Source organism: Cupressus sempervirens, chromosome 2 (assembly GCF_028749045.1).
Source record: "Cupressus sempervirens isolate cs-2001-9-10 chromosome 2, ASM2874904v1, whole genome shotgun sequence".
NCBI classification, from domain to species: Eukaryota; Viridiplantae; Streptophyta; class Pinopsida; order Cupressales; family Cupressaceae; genus Cupressus; species Cupressus sempervirens.
This window is the reverse complement of record NC_143119.1, coordinates 313,811,369-313,837,927: the sequence shown is the minus strand read 5'-3', so window position 1 is coordinate 313,837,927 and position 26,559 is coordinate 313,811,369.

Genomic DNA, 26,559 nt, shown 5'->3' with positions numbered 1-26,559 from the left:
AGCACATCCTAAACCTTTTTATTATCTTAGTTTTATTACCACTCACACATTTTTTTTAGTTATCACTTAATTAAAACTTCCTCTACCAACCTATGGCACCATGATTGTCAGGATAGAAGATAGAAGCCCCCTCCATATGCTACTCTACCCTACCCATGCTCATCTAATGATGAGTGTCTATATGTATGCATATTCCCAACCCAACCCCAATGATCATAAGTCCCAAAAGTATTACAAAAGATCGAGCCTTGCAAGTCACCTAACAAAAGTACATGCACATACTCATATGTGGTGCACCACCATCACAAAGATCATAACATGATGACTAGATAAGAACATAATAAAAATATCACTAAACTTAAAATAACTCAAGAGGATGGATCCTACATGCATCCCAAAGAATAATAAAATGATACATCATGAACTTACCCAATTGGTCTCAATCCAAGAGTATGGATTATACATGAATCCTAATGATGCAACAAGACCAAAAATCATGAACTCACTCACCTAGCCTCAATTTGGGAGTATTGAATCTACACGAATTCTAGTGTCCACAAAACAATAAAAAGGGTTCAAAAGAAACAATAATGCCAGGTATAAAATCACTCAACCAAACACAAAGTCAAGAGTATAGATGCAACATGCATCCTAATGCAAACATAAAAGTGAAACATTGGTCTAACTAAGATCCTATAGATAATCCAAGTCCACGACCAATATCATGCCAAGAAAACCCGAGAAAACTAGGCGGCATGCAAAATGAGGTAAAAAGCTCAAAACTCAAAAAATTTGAAATTAAAACCCATTTGGTCTTAGGGCACAAAATCCACAAAAATCCAATAAAATCTAAGTTCAGAGTCTATATGCAAAAATGACAAGCATAATAGTTCAAAACCCCAAATTGTCATCCTAACAAATAGGGAAATGCTCATACCTACCCAAACAGGTAGAGCTAGCATATAGAAACGGAGGGAAACACTAGTTCTTAGCCTCCTAACAAATGGATACCAAAAGAAAAAAGTAGAAATGGAGCTGAAACAATAAAATGGGAGAGCCCTACCTCACAGCCAAAAGGGGAAAATGGGAATCTTAACCATAAAATAAAAATCATGCAGAAGTAACCAAAAATTGTGGCAATCCAAGGTCTTCCCTAGCTAGATCTAATGATAAAAATCTCATGATGATCCCATGCCCATAACTCCCACAACAAACAAAACAGTAAATCCTCATGAAGAGGATTTTGGGTTTTACTCTCAAACTTTCCTATTCAAAAGTTACAAGTGAGGAATTAAATTTCTTAATAATCAATTACAACAAATAACCAACCAACCTAGTTAAACCCTGAATTGACCCAAACAAAAATAGGCTATTCCTAGTAATAGGAATTAATCTATGGAAAATATGCTAGAAATTAAAATAAAATAAAATAAAGCTCAAAAACCCCAAAATCATAGAATTCCTTAACAACATTCATGATAATGCAAACCTCTAAATGCACAGACACACTCACAGGTCTAGTCACATAATGCAAATGAGTCAAGATTTATCAAATCACTAGAAGGTTTAATTTAAACATTTAAAAAAGATATGTAAACAATATAAGAATGACATTGGTAAAATATGAATAGCTAAATCTATAACTCCATGTGCCACTGCCAGGGATATAAATCCTACACACTAAACAACACAATTAAGTGAAATTGCATATAACAATATAGTGAAAGCAATAAATGCAATAAATAACGTAATTAAACCATTTATTCAATTATACTAGAATAATCCATTTACATCACTCACAGTCACATAAAGCATAACAACATAGGAATGAAGTAAATACCCATAATATTAAATCCACCACATAACATAATTAGAGATATGTCCAAATATCAGATAACCAAATATCATCACAAAACATACTATCATCTCAAAATGGCATCATCATGCAATATGATCAATTGAACAACATAGCAGTCGAACATCTATGATACTAAAATCAAAGTATAATATCTGACCCCCGAGTCATCTCAAATGTAAAACATAACATGAGTAACAAGTATTCCTTGGATAAAATATAATAAGTTAAATATCTGTAGCACATAACCAATAAATCCATCATGGAGAATCCATTTCTAATTATTTAGGCATTTAATAATGGTTGTAAAAATAACATGAAAAGGCACTTAAAATACATAAGCGAGCATAGTCATAAACATGACTAACCACTACTACATGAACCTAGTCTAGTGTAGCAGGCAATAGTACATAGTGCAATCTCTACACACATCTCAGGGTAATCATGGAACAACATCATGATACCACATTGATCCTGGTAACCACTAGCAAAAACCTCAGTGAACTATAACTCACATCATAATCTCATAAATCAGCCATAAGAATAATCAAAGTAACTGATATAGTAACATAAATTGAATCATCTCAAGGGTGTAGGCCACTCATTGTCCAAATCATGATCCCTTCTCAAAGAGAGATCAACAAGGTTGCATCCATCAAGATGACTTACAAAAGTCAAATGGGAGAAGCACTACAAATGCTACCTTGTTAGAGGATTTACAAATAGTTGTTAAGCCAATTCTGTTAATAAATTTAGATCATTTTTGCAATGGTTAGAGAGTAATAATGAGATGAATTGATTTTTGATGCAACTAAATTCCTTTTTATAGATCTCAACTTTTTCTTGAATACTTGATCCTTCCTGATCAAATGTATCTTTGTAGCTCCTCAAGGATATTCTTCTTATCCTTCTAAATCACTTCCTGTAAGCATCTTCTATTCTTTTATACACTTGCACACATTCAATCCTCAACTTGACCTTATACGTATATCATATCCTTTGTCAAGTCAACTTGAAAACAAATTAGAATAATTAATATTCATCTCCTTAGTTGGATAGAAACAACAAAAAAATCCATTAAACTCAATATGCCAAAACAAGAAAATCTTTAATTAGCTAACCCTGCTTGGTGGATACTAACACATAAATGATTTTCCTATGTTAACCAAGTCAACATGTTCAACACTGTATCTTCACAAAGTTCCTTTGGTAACCCAATGAGCTTGGTTAATACTAGTTCCACCCAACTTTCCTTTCTCACTTGAGTGAGCTCAGTTAACAATCAACTTCTACAAACTTCTCTTTGACACCTAAGTGAACTCAGTAGAAACTGGCTTCTAAACTTGGCAAACATTGGAATGCTTGGCAGAGATAGGAAACTATCTTCATCACCCGAGTGAGCTTGGCATACACTATCTAGTAAAGATATGACATTTTGTGTAACATCAAAGATAATACACAATTAACCAATTATTTTAAACAATACTCATTGTACTTGTGTTGTCATAGTGTATGATAATAGACTCAGTAAATTCAATTCCAATATACCTTCACCATTTACTTCATCAAAATTATTTGATTTCTTGAACTCTTACATATCCTACCTTTGTTGTACTCTAAATATAACAATTTTTCTTACTCATCCAAGAAACCAATCTTCATCCCAAGAGGAATGCTCCAACACTGCTAGTTTTTCTATCATCTACACTTCTTTTTCAACTAGCATCAATGTATGAACACAATGTGAAATCATGTGATCTTTCATACCATAAAACATACTAAAGAGTTCCTTTCAAATATTTCAAAAATATTTTTATTATTGTAGGGTGTTTCTTTTTCAAATCTACTTGAAATATTACCACAATTCTAATTGCATTAGCTATATCATGTCTAGTATGAGTCAAATATTGCATTCCACCAATCAAAGATCTATGCTTTATTTGTTCCACACTAGAAGATGTGTCTTTGTTAGATAATTTAGATCTAGTTATCATAAGTATTCCAAGAGGTTTACAAATTTTGAATCCAAATATCTTCAACAAATCATAAGATACTTAGCTTATTATATAAAAATGTCATCTTTGTTTTATACAATCTATAATCCCAAGAAATTTTTCATCTCTCCAATCATAGTCATCTCAAATTCTTTCTTCATTTCTTCTCAAAATATCTTGTTAGCTTCATCATTACCTCCAAGAAAATGTCATCCATAAAGACTACAACAATCAAAAAACCATCTTCATACTTCCTCAAATACAAATTACTAATGGCACTCACTTTATTACACCCCAAATTAGTTAAATGTTTATCCTATCTTGCATACCATACTCTAGCTACTTGTTTCAGTCCATATAATGTTTTTTTCAATCTACAAACAATATCATTTTCCTCTATCAAAATAAAGCCATTAAGTTTTACAATGTATACCTCCTCTTCAAGTTCTCCATTTAGAGAAGTTGACTTAACATCCATTTGATAAACTTTAAAGTTCTTGTTAGAAGCATATTCCAAAAAAAACTCAATGCCTCTAATCTAGTAATAGATGCAAAAGCTTCCTCAAAATAATTTCATTCCTACTATGAATATCCTTTACAAAATCTTCTTTCTTTGTTTCTCAAAAAATTACCGCGTTCATTCATCTAGTTTCTAAATATCCATTTAGTTCCAATAACAATCTTATATTTAGGTCTAGAAACCAATTCCCAAGTCTTATTCTTTTCAATATTCTCTAATTCCTCTTTCATGGATTTTATCAAAAAATCATCTTTACAAGATACATCACAATTCTTAGGTTCAAATTAGATTATTAAACATAATTATTCACTAACCTTGCTCCTTTTTATAACTCTTTTATTCACACTTCAAATGATGTGTTATAGAGGATTGTTATTTCCACATTTGTGATAACTTCATCATTTTCTAATTTCTATCTTCTACTCTAGGTTTAGGTCTTGGTTATTCTCTCTCTTATTCTTTTTCTAATCTAATCTACAAATCAGTGTCACTTTCATTTAAACTAATTTGTCCTGAACATTTTGATTCTTAGTTCTTTAATTAGTCTCTCCATGAGAATCAAATAAATTATCCTCTCTATAATTCTAAACTTTTCATCAACTCTTACATTAGTACTTTCAATAGGCATCAACCTCTAATTACAACACTTATACTCTTTACTCTTCAATGAATATCGAAGAACTATTCCTTCATTAGTTCTAGAATCAAACTTCCTAGTATCATCATCTCTCATTATATAGCATTTACTTTTAAGTACTCTAAAGTATTTCATAGTAGGTGTATGTCCAAATCAAAGATTATAAGTTATCTTACTAGAGCCTTGTCTAATCTACACTTTATTCATAGTGTATACTATTGTATTCACTATGTCTCTCCAAAAGATAAGTGATGCATTATTCTCAAAAAAAAAATCTTGAGTTGCTTTAGCCACTAATCTATTGAAAATTCTTCCTACTATCCCATTCTATTATAGAGTCCTGGGGCTTGAATTTTGTCTCTTTATACCATTATCCTAAAAAATAGTTGTTAAATTCATTTGAATCAAATTATCCACCTCCAACTGATCTCAAACATTAAATCTTCAAACCAGATTCATTATCAACTCTACTCTTAAATATCTTGAATTTGTCAAAACCTTTAAATTTATCTCTAAGAAATGACACCCACATCATTATAGTAATATCAACAATAAGAATCCTAAAATATCATTCACCATGGAATTCTCTAGTTCTTGTAGGGCCACTCAGATCTATACATGTACAATCTCCAACTTCACTAAAGTTGTAAACATCTATTGGTGATTTGGCTTGGAGGATATGTGACAATGATATAGAGTTGTCATTTATGGAGATAGATAGATACTATGAAGAAGAAAAATATAATGTTATGTTTTGGATACCTAGACTTAGAAAATTGTATAAGTACTATTCACGAAAATAGGGAATAATGATATATTTTTCTTTAGCACAATTCATTAGAGACATTTTAGATTATACAATATTTAGGGAACAAAGTATATGATGTAATGAGAACATGGTTGAAAGAACCTATGAATATTTGATGTACAGATAGAGCTATGGCAAGTTATCTAGTTATAGGTTATATAGGATGAGTAGAGAAAATGATAGAGTAAAGACATTTTGGTTAAGGAATAGTTTTTGTTTACTAAAATAATTACTTAAAAAGGTTGGGACAACATCCTATATGTTAGCCCTCACTTAGAAAAAAGTAATGTTTAGGTTTTGGGAAATGTTGAAGGTAATGAAAGCCAACTAGTTAAAGGAAGACACTTTTGTTTGTAATCAGAGTGGTATTGTATTGTAATGTAATGTTATAATGTTGTGATGCACACATTTTATGATTAATCTACTAGAAATACAATACAGATGTAAACTCTAAGTGGGGGGGGGCAGGGGGGTGGGGGAGGGTGAATCAATGCATAAAACTTTCAACCTCTAAAATTATTCACCACACATGCATCTCAGAATCTATGCATATAAACAGAAAAACCAAATTAAGCATATACATCCATAGCATGAAAGTAAAATATTCAACACATGTATGACATAGGATATTTGGTTACCTAGAAACCCTCTAAGGAGAAGGAAAAACTAGGGTGGGGATGACACCCACAAATCTTCACTATTGTAGTAATAAAGTGTATCCCATGAGGGTTACAATGTTTGATCATGAGACATGATCTACCCTATGAAAGGTCTACCCTATTAAAGGCTTACAAGATTGTTAGATCTTACTCTTTTAAAGGATTTAAACACCTTGCTAAAAGTGTGCCTGGTAAAAGGAATTTAACTTACAATGAATTAAGAACTTTGTTAAAGGATTTACAACAACCTATCAAGACTACTCTATTAAGAGATTTAAATGATTCACCTACTAAAATGTTTCTGCAACAATCCTTCAATTAGCTCTCTATTACTTGATGTCAGATCACCTCTATTCTGATGTATACTTGACTCCTTCTAATCAAATGTATCTCTATTGTCATCTAATTCATTTCCTCTATTCTCCATTAACTGATTCTGCAATGTAACTTAATCATAACACCTTAATCACTATGAATACTTTGTTTTGTGCATGCAAAACTCTCTTCAATTCTCCTTAAGCATTCCTAAAAAATTTATGGCTTGTCTTCCTTAAGAAGACCTAGGTGACTTAGGGTTAGGTATGAATCAATGATAGTGATTCGCCCATATTTCCACTTAAACCTTCTATTTTTCTAATTGGATGCATGCAATGCATAGGGATTCACAATTAAGATTTTCTCTTATAATCAAAGATTACAAAATAATCCTTAAGTTGGCCCAAAAATTGTTTGCATATAAGTTTGTGCCATTGAAAACATCTATGTCAAAATTGTGTAACTCAGTACTTGAAGTCCTTGATGTTTAGCATTAACTATAACTTCAATGTTGTAACTCAGCCTCTAAATGAAATGGCATCCACTGATTAGTCAACATGTAAATAGCTTGTCACATACTATCTTCTTAGCACTTGAGTGACTTAGAACTTACTAGTTACTCGGCTCACACTAAATATTTGTCGCTTGGCATATACTATCAAACAACTTATGCTCGACATGTATCACTTGTTTGGAAAGAACTAAGTAAATGACTTAAGTATATTATTAGTCATATGCCAAAACCAATTTGAGATTAAAAAATCTTCCCCTTTGGCATGAGCGGAAAAATAATTGATCATGTATGCATAACCTTTAGCCTTTCAAGCATAACTCAGATAACATCCATATACATAAAAAATTTCAAAAACTTCAAAATTTTGGAAAAGCTTAAGACTCATTAGTTATACCTCAAAATTCAATAACTCCCCCTGAGTTGATTGTGCTATCTTATATATGAACTCAAAATTATTCCTCCTATTGATTAGATTTGCATTAGCTAAGTTGTGTACTCTATTTCTAATTTTCCAAAAATGGTATCTCCCTCAAAAATATTATCTCCCCCATACCTCTTACTTCTCCTATACTTCTTATTTCACCCCCATTTTGACACTGATGTGAAAGGGTTATACACTTATAGTGTGTTTGTCAAAAAATTATTTGTGGACCTCTAGCATGATTTTCAATGTTGCATCCTAGTTATCACAAGCTACCTTCAATGACTTGATCTAGATGGCCAGCTTGACAGCAAGGTGAGCTAAGTCATCATGAGTAGAAAGATGCAAATCTTTCTACATGAGTGTTTTAGCAAAGGCTAGTTCTTGTGTAATATCTCCGTATGTGGAGTTAGAATGGACTAGATGCTAGTCAATTTAGCCTTGATGTTGGCTTCATCTATGTGTAACGCTACTAACTAACTTTGGGAGTTGAGGAGAGTCCTAAAATGTTTCTCACACTAAGCTAGAGACTTTGATAGAGTTATACTAGATGACTATACAACTCTCCAAACTCATAATATGACTCCTTATTTCTTGTGTAAAGAGTGTGGGATTACACGATTTGGTGTAAAAAGAGAAAATGTTCTTTAGTACCTTCTTCACAATGTCAATTTTGGTTGCAAATTCAACTTTTGATAGTGTAATAGAACTTGATATCTTTTCATCAACCTTATTTTGAAACTTCCTTTTAGACCATTCAAGTAGTTTTACATTTGAATCTAGGTCTATGTCATTTAGCTTCTCAAGTGATCTAGTTAGCTTCTATATGATCGGCTTTGTTGCCTCTAGTGCTGATAGGCTAAATGTATCAAGATAAATTTCCTTGATATCTATCCAATATTTTTTCTTCCTATGCTCTTTTCTAAGTAGTTTTTGATTATTCTTCTTTGCAAGTGCTTGTTGTACTATGCTCATCTATTCAATAGTGATAGTTACATAATCAAACTTGGGCAAGTCCATCACTTCATCCAAGTTCACATTAACAAATGATGGGACTTCATCTACCTTTGATGTTCTTAGACTCAACCATGATGGTTGTAGGGGTATAGATTCTATACTCAGCCTATGAAGAGCTTGACTAGGAGGAGTAGCAGTTTCTAGTAAACTCACCAATGTTTGTATTGCTAATTGTTTCTTAGGTTTGGTAGTCAAAACTATCTCTTCAATTTTATCCTTTTCCTTATCTACATTTATAGATGCACCTTGCTCTTCTATTGTAGGTGCAAGAGTGTCTACCTAACCTATTTGAACTTTTGTTCCTTCATTTTTGTCTATGTCACCTTTATGCTCTTCAACTATTTCACCCTTGTTATTTTTAGTTTTCTTTATAGTGACTAAGACTGGAGTATTTTGTGCCAATGTACTGATGGTAGAAGTAAAAAAATCCTTCCTTTGATATACCAAAAGGGGTAATGTAGGTTATATCAAGGTGATTTGAGGAGGGGTTGTAGATGCCACTTGGTTCTGTACTTCCTCCCTTGTAGATACCTAGTATGCCTTCTCAATTTCATCAACTCTCACCAGTACAAGATTTTCACAAATTTTGGCCTAGGTAGTGGATTCTACTAGTATCTTCTTCAAGTCATCCTCTATAACGGGATTGATGTTCTAAGTGACAATATCAAAAGAATCCTTAATCTTCAAAGTGCCACTTTTTGTGTTCACCTAATGTGGAGGACTGACACTCAACACTAGTGTATCTAGTACACTTTGTTCTGTCTATTGCTCATTTCAATTGGTGCCTATGTATCTTCATTTGTTTTAGTGTCTTCCTCTTGTCTAAATATCTTAGTGTCAACTATGATTACCTTAGTTACCTATTGTTGCTCTTATTTTTCCTCACCTACCTCAATAGGTGCCTAGATTATTTCTATGGGTGTTGTCAAACCATATAATTATTTCCAAATCAAATTGGTCTTTTTTACAATATCCTCAACTCTATTCTACAATATGTTGAATGCCTTATATTTCGATACAAATTTTCTAGTGTGCTTCTTTAATGCCTTGGCCATTATTTCTCTATCCAATTTTGGCATTACTCTAGCAAGTGTAAACTCTCTAATTTTCCTTTCTATGTTTAGACTATATTGCTATTTTTGCTCAACTCTATAAGATAATTCCTTTGGTAGAGAGTTGGCAATCTCAATTGGAGTTTGTTTAAATGTTTTCATCATGTCATAAATTAACTCCTCTACCTGTTTCATCTCAACTTTTTTAAGTTTATCAAATTTAATATGTGTGAGGGTAGATAAATCAGCATTATTCCTTATGTTCTCATATATATTGTCTAAATCCAAAGAAGGATGGTGACTTACTACTTGAAATTCGTTATTTCCATTAACTTTAGTCCTCTCTTCATTAGATTCAGCTAGACCTTTTTGGTAGTAGCCTTTGTGCTTGCTCTTGTAGAGGGAATTATATGCTTACGTTTTACTACCTTCCTTGGTTTGCTAGTAGCTCAGGTCTTAACTTTCCTCTTCTTTTGTTTATGTGCTTCATTGGCTTCTTCACCCTCGGCACTGTCCTCAATTTCCACTTCTTCTGTTTGGTCTTCTCCTTGACCTTGAGTCAAGGCTAGTGGTTCTTGAATGGGTATATCTATTTCTTCCTCATTAACTTCTTCTTCTTCTTCATCTCCTCCTTCACCAAATTACTTCTTTAGCTTGTTGACAATTTTGCTCTTCTTCCTAATGACTGGGGTAGTCTTCAAATATATAGTTATCTTTGATTTAGCCATGTCATTTTTTCCATAGGTAGTAGCCTTAGCTTCTAAATCTTCTATAAGTAATGTTTTTATGGTTGCAGAGGCTTCATCAACATTTATTTCATAGCCTAGTGGCCTTAGCCACCTTACCCTTAGCACAACAACTTGAACATATGTATAATTAGTGTCAACTAGAAGGAAAACATCATTGAAATGTTTCTCAAATAGTGAAGCTAATATATTTAGTCTCTTCTTCATTGATTATTTGAAGTCCTCAAAATAACTTATCATCATAATTGACTCAAAATTGCTCCTAAGTTGCTCAATAAACTCACCTATGTGCACTACAATAGACTTTTTTGTTTTCCATGAGAATTTACCAAATTTGGTGAATGTATTCTATACATAAAAGAATATACATACAAGAATTGATCCAAATTTACATTGTGCACTTTTGGTCTTCCTTATAGCTCCCAAATTTTCTAACAATTGTTGCTTTCGCAACTTGACAAGGTCATAGGTATTATCCTTCTTGACTTTTTTATAGCCCATGTCAACAAAAATACATGGTACATTGTTTAGCCTACTAGATTGGTAGAATTTATGTGCTATTATCCTTACTACAAATTAAATTAGAGGATCAAAGATAGTATCAATTGTCATGCCTCATTTTTTCCACATTGCCCCTATGTTCTTCTCAATGACCTCTTTAGATTCACTTCTCATGGTTTTAGGTCAGTCAAGTGTTGATACCCAGTTACTCTATGTAAAATTTCTTGGTGATTTTCATCAGTCCATTATCCAACCATATAGAATTATTATGAATTCTATTTAGAACTATCTTAATCCATTTAGTCTTGAAAACATTTGGAAAATCTAGGGCACAAGTCAACCCTTTTCTCTCTACAATTTTGAATCCATCCTTTAATGCTCCATTTTCACATAATTTACCATAGGTTTCCCTAATATCCATGTCTCCTATTCTACCCACCTTGCATGTGTAGCAACATCTTACATCTTGAATCATCAAGACTCGAGCCAGTATCATCAACAATGCACTAGATAGATCTTTCTTATAAGTGATATTAGGAATGACTCTATAGTTTGGTTGTCTGGTCTCATTGCTTATTAATTGTACATTCAAAAATTCTTTACCCTCTTTAGCCTTAGGAGCTAAAGAACTAGATACCATTTGTAAACTAGGGCTAGAAAAAATTCAAATTGTGTAGCTCAACACACAATAAATACCTTTGTCAATCTGTTGTGATGGTGTTGAGTGACTATTGAGCCTAGCTTGCAAATGCTAGTATAATCTCTTTCAATTCACCTTTCACTTGTCATTCTCTCCTTCAAATTGGAATGCTGTCAAATGAGTAGAAATTGGTCATATAGACCTTAAAACCTTACAATTAATACTTAGTACTTACATAGTTGTAAGCTCAACTTCAATAAAGATTTTGACTCACTCGGCTTCCATGAAGTTTCCTTTTCCAATTGGAAACCACTACTATTTTGGTCAAAACTATCACCTTTGATAGCTTGGCATCAACTACCATTTCACTCAGCAACCATAGTGAAACATTTCATGCTCAGCAAAAACATGAAAACTAACAAAACTTGAATATTTCTTCTAGAATCCAATCAACACCTTGCATCTTTATTCATGCATATGTAATCTTTTTAGAACTAAATCCTTGGAACTGATGTATAGTATATCCTTTTAAATATTAGTCCCACATACCTCTTGATTGTGTAATTGGAGGAGGTGTGATCACTTGACCCATTGGGTGAAGTGATCCCATCTACACTTGATGTGTTGTAATCTTCCTTTCTCTTCCATATCTTGTTCATCTCATCTTTGACATTCTCAACATTTTCCTTTCCTTTTCCTTTGTTGAAATCACTACTTAGAGCATTTGACCTTGTTGGAAAATTCGTGCTTATGACACCTTCAAATAGCTAAAACATGTTGTTTGACTCAACCATATATTGTAGTCACTTCTGAAATGTGTTCTTATGCAATTTTCAGCAACATGTCCATACTCTTGATAGTAGTGACAACTATACATTGTATTATAATCCCAATTATAAGACTTTCCATTGTGCTTTACCTTTGTCTACTTGTTTGATGACCATTTAGGCTTGGATTTGCACTTGTATGCTCTATGTCCATACTTCTAATAGTTATAGTAGTATCCTTCAAATCTTTGTGTATTTATGGTCTTGATTCTACATTCATGTGCCTAATGTCCTTGTTTGTTGAATTTGTGGTAATGACCCATGAACTTCTTCTTAGGATTATAATTTTTAGTCTTGCTCCTACAAACATTAGTAGTATGATCTATCTTACCACACTTACGACAAGTAGGTTTGGAGTTCTTACCGTTGTTACTTCTTTCTTCATGATTTTTGGATGATTTTCCTTCTTTAGTACTAGTGTAACCCAATCCAGAAGTGTCACTATTGGATCTAGGGGATCTCATCATTTTTTCAAAGTATTTGATGGCTTCACTAGCTTTGTTGAAACTATGAAAAAACTCCTTTTCTCTTTCTAGATCATTTGTTAGTTATTCATTTTGCAACTTTAGTATTGTGATCCCAATGTCCTTGGCATTCAATTCATGATTTGAAGTCATCATTTGACCCAAAGTTTCCAATTGCATGTTAGCAATCCTAGTTACCTCTAATGTTTTCTCTTCTAGTCTATTGGTCAAAATCCTTTTGTCATCTTCAATCATGAATTTTTCCTTTTCAGATTTCTTTTTCTGCTCAGTCACCTCATATAGTATACCGATTGGACTTCTTGTTCTCTTTTGAGATTTTTAACCTCTTAAGTTAGGGTTCCATTATTTTCCATCAAATCTGCAACTATTATATCAAATTTGTTGGTGTTTTCATCTACAAATAATTTAGTAGTGTCAATCTCTTGGTATTGTGGCATTCTCTTCAATAGAAATTTTCTTCCTTCTCTTTAGTGATATCTTTAACTCATTTCTTTCTTCATTCAACTAATGTAGGGAAAGCTTCATTTCAATTTTTTAGTTCTCAATAGTCTTTCCCAACTTGTAGACTTCCATCTCCAAGATCTTTCCTCAAAGTTACAAAGCTTCACTTTCTAGAGAACTTAGCTCTGATACGAATTGTTGAAAATACAATAGGGAAGTAAACTCTAAGAGGGGGCGGGGGGGGGGAGCAGGGGGTATGAATTAGCAATTAAATCTTTCAACCTCTAAAACTTTTCACCATACATCTATCTCAAAATCTATACATGTAAACTAAAATACCAAATTAAGCATATACATCTATAACATGAGAGTACAATATTCAACACATGTATGATAGAAGAGATTTAGTTACCTAGAAACCCTCTAAGGAGAAGATAAAACTAAGGTGGGGATGACACCCACAAATCTTCACTACTATAGTAACAAAGTGTATCCAATAAAGGTTACAACATTTGATCATGAAACATGATCTATCTTGTAAAAGGTATGTCCTGTTAAAGGCTTACAACATTGTTAGATCTTAGAAAGGATTTAAAGACCCTACTAAAAGTGTTCCTAGTAAAAGGACTTTAACTTACAATGAAGTAAGGACCCTGTTAAAGGATTTACAACAACCTATCAATACTACTTTATTAAGAGATTTAATTGATTCACTTGTTAGAATGTTTTAGCAATGATCCTATGGTTAGAACTCTATTGTTTGATGTTAGATTACCTCTATTCTGATGTATACTTGATCTCTTCTTATCAAATGTATCTTTTCTATCCTCTAATCCATTTCCTCTATTCTCCTTTAATTGATTCTGCAATGTAACTCAATCATAACACCTTAGTCACTATGAATGCTCTATTTTGTGCATGCAAAACTCTCTTCAATTCTCCTTAAGAATTCCTAAAAATTTTATGATTTGTCTTCCTCAAGAAGACCTAGGTGACTTAAGGTAAGGTATGAATCAACAGTAGTGATTTTCCCATATTGCAACTTAAACCTTACCATTTTTCTAATTGGATGCATGTAATGTATAGGGATTCATAATTAAGATTTGTTCTTATCATCAAAGATCATAAAAAAATCCTTAAGTCAGCCAAAAAATGGTTTACATAGATGTTTGTGCCATTACAAACATCTATGTCAAAACTGTGTAACTCAGTACTTGAAGTCCTTGATGCTTGGCATCAACTATAACTTTAATGTTGTAGCTCAGCCTCTAAATGACATGACATCCACTAATCACTTAGTATCTAAATAGCTCAGCATATATCATCTTCTTGGTACTTGAGTGACTCGTCACTTACTAGTTACTTGGCTCATGCTAAATAGCTATCACTCAACATATACTATTTTACAACTTATGCTCAAAATGTATCTTGTTTCACAAGAACTAAGTAAATGATTTAAGAATATTATCACTCTTATTTCAAAAAAATCTAAGATTAGCATAGTATTGATGAAAACTTGATGATAGTACAATACAATATGAATGCATGATCAATTTTTGTAAAGAGAACTAAAAAGGACAAATCAAATATTGAAGATATCAACATAGGCAATGAGGTTTTTGTATCTACATCTTTGGTATATATATTGTATTATTGTATATATGTATGTTTGGCTCAACTTGTGAATTTGTATTATAATACAACCTCCTAATAGGGTTGATGCTTCTAACAAGTCTTGATCCTCTAACAAGGATATATAAACTATATGGGTGTAATAGAATCCAATCAAGGTCAATATTTTTCACAAGATACTTTTGGATAGTGGATCATTTTGTGGGTAACATCCTCACCTTGGTTTTCCATTGGCGAGGATTTCCCTAGTTAACAAATAAGAATATTACAAGTTGTACTATGTTATTGTTATGTTTACTTTCCATTTTTCTCATTTATGCAAGTTTAAAGATTGTTAATAATATCCATAGTTAGGAAAAAGTTTTTGGAACACTGACTCACCGCTCCCTATTTCTAATTACAATTGGTATCAGAGAAATGTTACTTAAAGGAGGCCTAATAGCTTGAGCAAGATATCTATGGATATGTATCACTTGCAAAATAAAATGGAGAAATATCTCAAGGAACTTGATCTAGTCATGAAGGAAAGAAATAGAATGAAGATCAAACTTAGAGATTCATGAGATTTCATTCCAAAAATTGAAAGAGTGAATTGAATGATCTAAATCTAAGGAGTCAAATGATCAGATCAAGGATAGTAATGAAATATATTACCTTAAGAAGGAGAATGAGATTCTAAAGAATGAATTTGAGATCACCAACCTTAAGATGAACATGATGTAAGATGAGAAGAAAATTCAATTAGATTTTATATCTGAGAATGTAGATCTAAAATATGGAAACTTACCAAGGTAATAATTGAACTTAGGACTACAAAGTTACAATATACAAAAATTGAGAAATTGTATTCCAGTACTAGGAGTCTTTATAAGAAGATTGTGGTACAATGGTTTGTTTATGAAAAGATAAGGATTCAATATGTTAAAGGAGAATCATCTAAAAGGAGCTAAAGTTACTAAGGAACTAAATCTAGTAGATCAACAACCTAAACAACAAGAAGACTTGAATCAAGAAGAACCTATTCAACCTAATCAATCTGAATAACCTAAAGAAGTGAAGAAAAATTTTAATTGAAGATGTTCTGATGTAATCAACTTGGAGACATGAAGAAGGATCACACAAGTAAGCATTCCAAACCCTTCTTTGGATAATATTATAATTCATTTTCTTATGGAAATAGAGTTAATAAATGTAGTAAACCTAGATATAATTATAATAATCGAATGTATGAAAGTACTAACCTTGCATCTAGAAGACCTATTGGAGAAACCAATGTCATAAGAAATGAAATTATGTCTTATAAGTGCAATCATTTTGGAAATATTGTTGGGGGATTGTAGATTATAGACTAATCAATTTGGACCTAGATATGGAAACAATGTGATATCATGTCAGATTTACAATAATTTGGGACATAAAACAAGATTTTGTAGCTTTCTAAAAATATGAGAATACCAAGTATGTGATCATAGAACATAAAATATTGAAGGAATGAAAGCAGTAATGAAAGGTAGAAAGAAAATGTGAAAGAGAAAACATAAAACTTCAATTAAACATTTGTTAATGCAAAGACACTTACAAGAATACAAGTATGTGTTGAGAAGAAAAATGACACATTTGACAAGAAGTTAAAATGTGTTATAGTAGTTGATAACTTTAGAAATAGGAAATATTAAGAGCGGGTGGGGGTGAATCAATATTTCAAAAACTTTTTTCCAATTATGGATATCATTAACAAACTTATAACTCGCATAAGAAATTAAATTAATTATGTTGAATAGTAAACACAATTCTAAAGTAATAGAACACATAACACCAAATTTTGTCAACTAGGGAAACACTAACCAAGGGAAAATCCTAGTGGGATGGTACACACAAGATTATTGACTAATCAAAAATATCTTATCAAAGATATTGACTCTACCAGGAGTCTTTTACATCTGTATAGTGTCTAGAATCCTCAACCCTGTTAAGAGTTTTTATTACATTTATACAAAGTATGAAAGGTGAGCCCACTTCCCAGATATGAAATATACACTAATTTTCTTTAAAATAAGAGATAGATACAAAAACGTCTTTACTACTACTAATATCTTCAATATATAATTTTGCATTTTGTTGTTCTTCACAAAATTGGATCATAAATTTGCACTACTCTAATCTTACATCAGAACTTGTATCTCAAGAATATCACATGCCTATTATAAAACCCACACATAACTTCACATACAAAATGCTTCCTTAATACCTTATTTCTTTATCCTAATGAAGGGGGGTCCCCTTAATACCACAACAAAACATAGAAATAGAAAATAGCATAAATAGAGAGAACAAAATATGGGCTTCTTATTATCATTGCAAATGTGGAATTATAGGATTACAATATGCAAACCCACATAAGCACCTTCCTTACAACAATCTAGAAGATAAAGATGTGACTATCACCTAGAATTTCCCTAGACAACTGACAAGCCTTCCTTATACATGCACTTTTAACCACCCAAGAAGGTTCTAGACACTAATCTATAACCCTTGAGGCTAGCAAAACTCATATTATATTATTTAATTACACTTTATTAAAAATGAGTAACACAAGACAATTTATAAATTATATTTTTGGATGGGTCCACTTTTGGAGACCATAAGTAGCAAACTATGTACCCAATGGGTTATTATAACCATATTTTGGAATCATTGGCTAGTGATCTACAGTGGTTGATGGTGCAAGCATTCATTAGCTAAGGTTATGCCTTCATCATTGGACTTGAAGTTTGGATACCCTAAGTTCATACTAAAAATCATCAATAACTAGACCAGTACATATGATATCATAATAAAACTCATCTAGCAGGTTGATATGTCAAAGATGAACCACCAAATATGAGACTACTAGAATAATCAAAGCACATAAGACTAGCTTACTAAAATTAGCAAGCTCCCTCAAATAGAAACTCTATATGTAAATAGACCTTATAAAGAACACAAAAAAATTTGAAAATTGGAAACAAAAATATTTTTGGGTGATGTAAGATTTCCCTTACACCCAAGATTCTCCTACATCAGACACCTAAGGTAAATTGAGAAGTCAAACTATCATGTCTTAGGTATTGAGACGAAAACAAATATGGTCAACCTCCTCACATGCTAGCCATGATGAATCCTCTAGTGGCATCTCTTTCCATTTGACCAAATACTCCTCATATATTATATTCCTTTTACTTCTTCCCATATGAGTGTCTAATATCCCATCAATCTCATGTATAGATGAAGTAGATGTCAAAATACTCCATTTTACTTCTACAACTTTGTATCCATGACCTCCCTCATAATATTCTTAAAAATTTGAGATTTTAAAAAATGGTGAAATATTTAGTTCAGCAAGAACTCTACCTCATAAGAATTTTTAGAATAATCCCTTTTCACTATCTTGCATGGTCCAAACTTCTTCATTTTTACCTTATTATATATACCCACTAGAAATTGCTCCTTCCACAAATGAACCATGATTTCATCACAAATATAAAATTATTTATACCTCCTTTCCACATCTACCTTAGCCTTATACTATATATTCATCTTTTAAATATACTTCCTCACCTCCTCATGGATGTTCTTCAAATGTTCTACAATATCTTTTTTTTTAGCACTACTCATTTCTTCTTTATCCAACTGCCTCAATTTAGAAGCAGTTTTAGGACTTCTCCCATATACAATTTGGAATGGTGATTTACTAGTACTCCTATTGATAGAATTATTGTATGCAAAAAAAATTTGTAGTAAAATTAGATCCCAACCTTTTGGTTTATCTCCAAACAAGCATCTTAGAAAATTCTTTAAACTTTGATTCACAAATTATGTTTGTCCATTAGTTTGTGGATGATGGGATGAACATAAATTTAAATCTATCTTCAAATTCTTCCAGAATGTATCACCATAAATACCCAAAGGGCTTGGTATCTCAATTAGAAACTATACCCTTTGGCTCACTATGTAGTCTCACCACTTCTTTGATAAACAACTCTACTTCATGAACAACATCACTTGGCTTCTTGTAAGGAATGAAATATGCTATTTTAAAAATTTGTCAACCACCACAAGTATGGAATCATGCTCTCATTGTGTGCTCAGTAAACCAAGAATGAAATCCATGCTTCCATCTTTCCATGGCTTCTTAGGTATAGGTAATTGTTGATACAACCCCATATTTTCTTTACCCATTTTTCCATCTAACATCTTCTTCACATCTTGATGCAACTATGGAAAATAGTAATTCTAAGTAATCAAAGAAATGGTTTTATCTTTGCCAAAGTGTCCAACCAATCATCCACTATGCATCTCCTTGATGAGATTCTCTCTCATGGAACTTTTGTGAATGCACAACTAACTTTCTTGAACAACATACCATCTTGGATTATGAAATCTAGCCACTATTCATGTCAAGTGTGATAGGTTATGTACAATCTTTCCAAGCTTCATGCAAATCAGGATCCTCCATATACAAATTCTTGATTTCTTTGAACCCAACCACATCCATTTTCATTTTTGTTAGAAAATTGTGTCTTCTACTAAGAGAAGTTTCAAATATATTAGACATCCCACTCCTATGTTTCAAAACAAATTTTTAACTCTATAGAAACTCAATCCACTTCAAATACCATTGATTGAATTTTCCTTGACAATTTGAATATTTCCAAGCTCGATGATCAATATGTTGGATATTATTATCTAATTGTGTGTGGTCTTTGATGTTACAAAAATGTCATATCAGTTGTTAGTCAGTGCTTACCAATCTCACTTGGTCAGCAAGATAGTTTTCCTTGTCTACCGAGCATTCCTGGAGATTACTCTAAGAAGATAGTGTCTATCGAGTTCACTTGGGCATCAATAGAAATTATGGTAGAAAGTAGTGTTAACTGATTTCTCATGGTTAATGAAGGAAAGTCGGTCATACTTAGTATTAACCAAGCTCATTCGGTTGCCAAAGGATTTGTGCAAAGTTCACAGTGTTAACTGAGCTTCTATTGGTTAACATAGGGAATCATTTCAAGACCAATGTTTTCTATGTGGGGTTGGTTATCAAAGGATTTTTTTGATTTAGGATATGAAGTTTAATTATTCCAAGTATTGATTCAAACTAACTATAGTAATGATTATTGGTCATTATAATTTATATTAAGATGACTTGGTAATCTGAATGATATAAATATAAGGTCAAGTTGTGATTTTCGGTAGCTTGCAAGTGTATTGGTTGATTGTGAAGAAAAGTGTGTGAGAAAACTTGAACGATGGTCAGATATCCTTGTGGAGTAGCAAAGTAATATTTGATCAGGAAGGATCTAGTATGAATTAGAACATAGATCTGTAATCAACAATTCAGTTGCATCTCAATTGGGTCATTTCATTAATACTTTCTTACCATTGTAGCAGTGATCCAAAATCTCTTAATAGAGTTCATTTAATAGCTAGTTGTAAATCCTCTATTAGGGTAATAGTTCCATTGAATTATTTTGAAGAACTCTTACAAGGCCATTGTTGAAATTTACAAGTGGGAAGATTTACTTTTGAAAAGGGGGGGTGGTGGGTGGTGAATTAGAAGTAACTAACTTTAACCTTTTCAAAACCTTTTAATTGAGAAACATTAATAAGCATCTAATTCATTTGATACACATAAAAATAAAGACATGGATGAAAATAGATGACTCAAGAATTTTGTAACCCAAAAACCTTGAAAAATGAGAAGGTAAAACTGGGGTGGGGATGACACCCACAAAGTATCATTGCAACAATATGTAACTGCTCAAGGTTACAAAGTTTGACCACTTCCAATGGTCTACCCTATGAAAGGCTTATCCTATTAAACACTTTACGCCCTATTATAAGTGACCTGGTTAAACGATTTACAAACATTCACTTGGAATGTTATCCTATTAAGGATCTACAATATGGTTGCTAAACCAACATAGCTGCTAAACCAACCTTTCAACATAGGATTTCCATTTTTACAATACAATGGTTAGAAGGTATAGAGGAATGCCTTGACTTGATGACTTACAATCTTGAATTATTGATTCCAGATCCTTGTTCAGCTCTATCTACTCTAATCCTTGCTTGATCTAATATGTCACTCTTTGAAACTCTAATACTGTGTTCTTAATCAACTTAATTCTGCAATGTTGCTCTATTCCTTCAAAGTCTTTAAAAACCCCTATGAACTGCACTACAACTTACCCATACACTTCTCACCCATGCTCATGCACACACATAATGGGTTTTTTTCCTCCTTTTAAAGACTTTAAAGCCCTAGGGTTAGGTATGAATCTATGATCAATATTTACTCATCATTTCAATTTTTGCACTTTTCCTATTGGTTGCATTCCTTCTCCATTTTTCTCATTGGCTGCATGTTGATTACATCAGTTATGCAAAATATTTGATCTTATCTTCAAGATCCTTCAAGATTCATCCTATGTCAGCTCCAAAAATGGTTTACATCTGAGTTTGTGAAGGTAAAAACTCATATGTTGATTCTGTGTTACTCAACACTCACTATTTGTTGATGCTCAACACATATAGAATGTTTTTTCACTTGGCTCCTATAATAATTCTTTTTCACTTGACATCTATACTCTACTTGGCTCCTATATTGACTTGGCATCACCTATCACTCAGCACTTGAACTTCACTTGACACCTGAAGTTCACTCAGCACCTAAAGAATCTCTAGCTCAACACACACTATAGCTCGGCATCTATATTATACTTGGCATCATCTTGAGAATTTGGTTAAGTGTGTTGACACTTAAATTTCAAAAGAAATCTAAGACTAACAATCTTCCCCTTTGACATGAGTGGCAAAAACACTTAACTAAACATTGTGAATTCTAATCTCTACGAGTATACTACACATTCTATTCGGCATATGTAGAAAACTTCAAAAATTTGTTCAAAATTTTGTATAAGACTATAGACTACAGAAATTTGTAACTCCCCTTGAGCTAATGTGCCATTTCTTATATCCAAAATTATTTAAGTTGAATTTGTCTCATGTTGGTTCCATTACCTACCTTATCATTCCTTTGCCTTTGTTTCTATGTACCCTATTTCTAGTCTATTTGTACTTTGTATCTGCTTTCCCTTTTCACATATTCTTGTAGTTCTTGCATCTTTTTGTCTTTATTCCCTTATTACTTCCACAAAATTTGAATATCTCCCCCTTTGGATATTCTTTTATTTCTTCTATCAAATAATGTGATCTTATTATATGCTCAATTTTATTTACATAATGCATATCTGCATAGTAACTCCCCTTTATTATCTCTCTCCCTTTTTGACACTTATCTCAAAGGGTCCTAAGGATGAATAGAATATTTATCCAAAAAAAATTATTTACCTCCATGATCATCTTTAGAGAAGCATCCCAATTGTTTAATGCTATTTCTAGTGATTTGTGCTAGAAGGTTGTCTTTGCTGCAAGATGTACAAGGCCTTCTAGTGTAGAAAGATTAGGATCTTTCTTTAAAATGTTTTTTGCATAGGCCTATTCCTTATGTAGCACTTCTATATGTGGAGTAATGGAGGATTGAATTTGAATTAATTTGGCCTTAATATTGGCCTCTTCTATTGTCCATATAGCTAACTCCTTATGAGTGTGAAGCATAGTTGCAAAATGCTTCTCACTCTAAGCTGGACCTTTGGGTAGTTGTGTGCTAAAAATCTTGAGATTTTGTTCCAAGCTCAGTATCCTTTGGCTAGTTTCTTGTGTGAAATATGATGAGTCACACAATTTGGTGTACAATGAGAATACATTCCCAAGTACTATTTTCACTTTCTCAACCTTCTTAGCCAATTCTACTTGTGAAAGTGTTTTTTCACTAGATGTCTTCTCATTCATTTTCATTTGAAATTTCTTTCTAACCATTCTAATAATTTAACATTTGTATCAAGGTCTTCATTTTGTACTTGGTCCACTATTTTGGACAATTTCTCCATGATGGGCTTGGTTTCATCATGTACTTGCAAGCTAAATGCATCAAGGAATATGTCTTCAATTTCTACAAGTGCTTGCTTCTATCTATACTCAGTTCCTAGTATTTCCTATTTCTTTCTTCCATCTAGTGCCTCTTGCACTTCATTTATCTGAGCTAGGTTCATAGTTCTAGAGTCATAACTTGGTATGACTATCTCCTCATCAAGTGCAAGGTCTCCATAGTGAAGTATCCTTGCAACCTTGGTGGAGCTTGAGCCTAGTGCTAAAATCTACAATAGTACTACATTAGTGCTCGACTTCTTGGTAGGAGTCCCTAAGGTAGGCACATTCACCAATGTCTATATTTCCTCCTACTCCTTAAGGATTTTCTCCTCTTCCTTCTCCTCTTCTCTAATGCCTTGATCAATAATGATAATTTGAGGAGGTGCACATTGGCTTTGTACAGTAGGAACATCTTGTCTAGTTTATTCCTTTGCTAGCTCCTCGATAGTTGTTGTCACTTTTACTGTATGTTCAACGTTATAAATTTTATCCTATGCTTCTTGCTCTTTAGGTTGATCTGTTGTAGCTATGGGAGATTGTGAAGTTGGTTCTTGTGTATTCACCTTATCCCTTGTGATTTCTGCTATTAGTGCATAGTTGTGATGGCAATGTATTTTGGCGAAGGATCTTTCTAAGATCCTCTACAATGAGTGGATTGATGTTTTGACCTAAGGTGTTAGGAACATCCTTTACAATTATTATTTCTATAGGTGTTGTATGTGGAGGACTTGGTGGTGGCATTTGGGTGTCTTAGACACTCTGTTCTTCCTGCTGCTCTTCAGCTATTGCCTCTTCACCTTTTTGTATCTTCTCCACTATTTCCTCTTCTTTCTCTTTTTCTTCATTCTCCTCTCTTTCATTCTCTTCTTCTTCACTATTTCTTCATTCAAATGGGTCTTCCTACCTTTCTTTTATAGTTTTTAATCCATATATAACCTTCTACATAACTGTGGCTTTCTGCACAACATCTTCACTTTAGTTTTATGATATACTAAAGGCTCTATATATGGGTGCAAAATTTTTCCCATGTTTCTTATTAGGCTTAGTTATTTGACCTTTTGTAAGGTCTGGCATCACTTGAGCCAATTTAGACTCCCTTATTTCCTTTTCCATATTAAGGTAGTAATGTTATTTATTCTCAATTAATGAGCTTAGCTCTTTAGACATTGAATTGTCTAGTTCAAGTAGGGTGGTCTTGAACTTAGTCATCATAGTTTAGATGGACTCCTTCACTATGTTCTATTCTTCCTTTGAAAGCTTATTGAAATCAATGGTCTTTAGACTAGTTAGATCTACATTATCTCTAATGTTATTGCAAACACTTTGCAATTTAGACTTGGTAGAATGACTTACCAATTTGAATTGATCTTTGTCAAACTCTGTCCATTCTTTATTTGATTCTAGAGGTGCAACATATTTTATCCTTTTCTTCTACTCTATAGTTCCTCCTCTCTTTTTTTCCTTTTGTTTCCCTTGTTCTTTTGCCACTTGGGTAGTTGCCCTAGTATCCACCCTTGTAGTTGGCTTGGCTAGGCTTGGCTTTTTTGCTTTCTTCTTTCCCTTTAGCTATGTAACTAGTTGTTTTTGTGCTTTTCTTTTCTTTGGCTCTAGCTTTGGTGCTTCCTACTTGACACCTTCCTCTTCTTCTACATCTTCCCCCATACCTTGGGTTAAATCAAGTGTTTCCTATCCTTGCTCTTCTTCATCACCTTCTGCTTCTTCTTCTTCTTCTACTACTTCTGCAGTGCCTTCACCAAATTTGGCTTCGAGTTTCTTCGTGAGTTTATATTTCTTCTTTAGTGTGGAGGCAATTTTTAATTCCATATCCACCTTTGACCTGACCACATCATAGGTTCCAAAATGAGGTGCACTCTTGTCCACTTTCTCTACTAGTAGTGCAGTTGTTGTTGTTGATGCCTCATCTATATTTATTTCATAGCCAAGAGGTCTTAACCATATCACTCTTGGTATGGCAGCTTATATGTATGTATATTCAATATCTACAAGAAAGCATACATCATTTACATGATTTGATACTAAGAAAAATGTTATTCTTAGCCTTTGCTTCATAGTTTTCTTGAAGTCTTCAAAATAGCTAGTCATTAAGGTCTCAAAATTAGCTCCCATCTATTCAATATATTCATTCACTTGAGCTATGATTGACCTATTAGTTTTCCATGCAAATTTTCCAAGAGAAGGAAATTCATTCTATACATAAAAGAAAATACAAATCAAAATAGCACCAAATTTTCATTAGGCTCTCTTGGTTCTCCTAATAGTTGCTAGATTCTCACTAATTTGTTGCAGTTACAATTTTGCAAGATCATAAGTATGATCATTTTTCACTAGTTTGTAGCCTATATCCACTACAATGTAGGGCACATTGTTAATTTTTCTAGATTGGTAGAACTTGTGTGCAATCACTCTAACAACAAAATCAACCAGAGGGTCTTGGATGGTATCAATTTTCATTCCTCTCTTATTCCATTTAGCACTAGTATTCTTCTCAATTGCCTCCTTAGAATCACTCCTAAGGGTATTTAGCCGATCTAGGGTTGGGTACCTTGTCACTCTATGTACACTTCTCCTTGTGATTTTCACTCGGTCATTCTCCAACCATAGGCTTCCATCATGTATTCTACTAAGCACTAGCCCAATCCATTCAATTTTGAACATTGTAAGGAATTCTAGGGCATGTGTCAAACCATTCTTCTCAACAATTTGATATTCCTCCTTGAGCACTCCATTATCACATAGTCTCTCATATGCAACCCTCATTTCCATGTCACCTATGGCTCCAATCCTACAATTATAGCATTATCTTACATCTTGAACCATAACTACCTTAGGGGGTATGATAGATAGGGCTCCAACTAGGTCATTTTTATACACCACTTTAGGGATTGGGAAAAAATTAGGTTGTTTCACTTCATTGGACACTAGTTGGACTTCAAAAAATTCCTTTTCCTATGTTTTCCTAGAGCTAGAAGCCATTTTTGTAATCTTAGGTTTGTATGCAAAGAAAATATGAAACTGTGTAACTCGACACAAACATAAATACCTTGAGATTGATGAAATCATGCTAGAATGCTATTGGAATCTACTTAAACACTAGATTCTCTACTTTGAAGTCACTCTACACTCTTTCTTTTCTTTTCTCTTCATTTGTGATGAAGAAAAATCATTGAAAATACAATAATATACCCTATTTTCATTCCATTCAATGCTTAGTGCATTTATAGTTGTCCCCTCAAATTTTGAAGAATTTTTACATTACTTGGCTTCCACTGAAGTATAATGCACTCGACTTCCACTACAAACTTAGCACCAACTGATCATTTGGCTTCTACTATCTTTCATAGTTAACTCAGCATGTATTGAAATTTTACTTGGCATCTAAGGGCAACATGGAAATGATTGTGAAATCTTGAAATTTTAACTTTGCATCTCTATTCATGCTAATTTCT